This window comes from Arachis duranensis, chromosome 10, assembly GCF_000817695.3.
Source record: "Arachis duranensis cultivar V14167 chromosome 10, aradu.V14167.gnm2.J7QH, whole genome shotgun sequence".
Classification (NCBI taxonomy): Eukaryota; Viridiplantae; Streptophyta; class Magnoliopsida; order Fabales; family Fabaceae; genus Arachis; species Arachis duranensis.
The window spans coordinates 90570865-90573019 of NC_029781.3; positions in this window are offsets into that span (position 1 = coordinate 90570865).

Here is a 2155-nt window from a genome sequence, read left to right on the forward strand (position 1 = left end):
GTTTAGTGTCTTATTCTAAGTTTGGTGTTGATTGCATATTTGATATTTTTCTTTAAATTTTCGAACTTGTGTTTTTTGTTCTTCATTGATCTTCAAGTTGTTCTTGGTTTTTTTTTTCTTGTTTGATCTTGAGTTTTTCTTGTTTTGTGTCTTTTCTTGTTTTTCTTGTGCTTTTTCAAAACATTAACTTTCAAAAATTATACTTTTATCCACAAAAAAATAATACATCTTTAAAATACATTACATTTTTAACTCAGTTGGTTATAGCGTTGGCTTATGTTCTTGGCAATTGGGCACCAGTTCTTTGAAAATCTTTTTCAAAAATAATTTTTCTTGATTTAATCTGTGCCAAACTTTAAGTTTGGTGTTTTCTTGTTAATTTTGATATAATTTTCGAAAATTTGTCTTGGTTTTCTAAAAATTTTAAGTTTGGTGTTCTTTCTTTTGTTCTTGGTGTTCTTGTGAATCTTCAAGGTGTTCTTGAGTCTTTGTTGTGTCTTGATCTTAAAATTTTTAAGTTTGGTGTTCCTTGGTGTTTTTCCTCCAAAAAATTTTCGAAAACAAGGAGCACTAGATCTAAAAAAATTTTAAGTCTTGTGACTTTTGCGTGTTTTTCTCTTTCATCATAAAATTCAAAATTCAAAAAAATTTTATATTTTCTAACTACTTTTTCGAAATTTTTTTTTAAAAAAAAAATTTAGATTTTAATTTCATTTTTTTCGAAAAATTTTTTGAAAAAAAAATATTTATTTTTTAACTTCTTTTTATATATTTTGTTTTTACTTATTCCATTTTTTTTAAATCAACATATAAATTATCTCTTGTAATCCAATATGGAAGCAAGTAGGAATGAACAGTCCAAGAGGACTCTGGGGTCATATGCTAACCCCACTACTGCTTCATATGGGAGTAGTATTTGTATACCCTCCATTGGAGTTAGTAGCTTTGAGCTGAATCCCCAGCTCATTATCATGGTGCAGCAAAACTGCCAGTATTCTGGTCTTCCACATGAAGAACCTACAGAGTTTCTGGCACAATTTCTGCAAATTGCTGATACAGTACATGATAAGGAAGTAGATCAGGATGTCTACAGATTATTACTGTTTCCATTTGCTGTAAAAGATCAAGCTAAGAGGTGGTTAAATAACCAGCCTAAGAACAGCATAAAAACATGGAAACAGCTGTCAGAAAAATTCCTGAATCACTATTTCCCTCCAAAACGGATGACACAGCTAAGGCTAAGCATCCAAGGCTTCAAACAAGGAGATAATGAATCCCTTTATGATGCAGAATGCCAAGCAGTTCAATTAAGAAGTGGGAAAATATTAAATACCTCACTTCAAAACAGCAGGAAACCAAGGAATGAACAATTGATTACTCAAAATCCCTCTGAGGACAGTCAGAGCCCAGAGAAGGATAAAGCTGGCGCTGAACGCCCAGACCATGCTCATTTCTGGCGTTCAACGCCAGAAACAAGCATGAATTCGGCGTTGAACGCCCAAAGGGAACATGGTTCTGGCGTTCAAACGCCAGTAACCAACAAGGGAGTGGCGTCTAACGCCACTCCAGCTTCCACCACTGGCATTCAAATGCCAGTGAGTGATCAGTCACACACAAGTGCTGATAACAACCCTTCTAAAAAGGCTTCCCAACCCACTTCTGTAGGTAATAAACCTGCAGCAACTAAGGTTGAGGAATACAAAGCCAAGATGCCTTATCCTCAAAAACTCCGCCAAGCGGAACAGGATAAGCAATTTGCCCTCAAAAACTCCGCCAAGCGGAGCAGGATAAGCAATTTTCCCGCTTTGCAGATTATCTAAGGACTCTTGAAATAAAGATTCCGTTTGCAGAGGCACTTGAGCAAATACCCTCTTATGCTAAGTTTATGAAAGAAATCTTAAGTCATAAGAAGGATTGGAGGGAAACTGACAGAGGAGAAACCTCCAAAACCCGAACTCAAACCATTACCACCATCCCTGAAATATGCATTTTTGGGAGAAGGTGATACCTTTCCTCTAACTATAAGCTCTACCTTAGAGCCACAGGAAGAGGAAGCACTAATTCAAGTGCTAAGGACGCACAAGACAGCTCTTGGGTGGTCCATTAGTGATCTTAAGGGCATTAGCCCAGCCAGATGCATGCACAAAATCTTGCT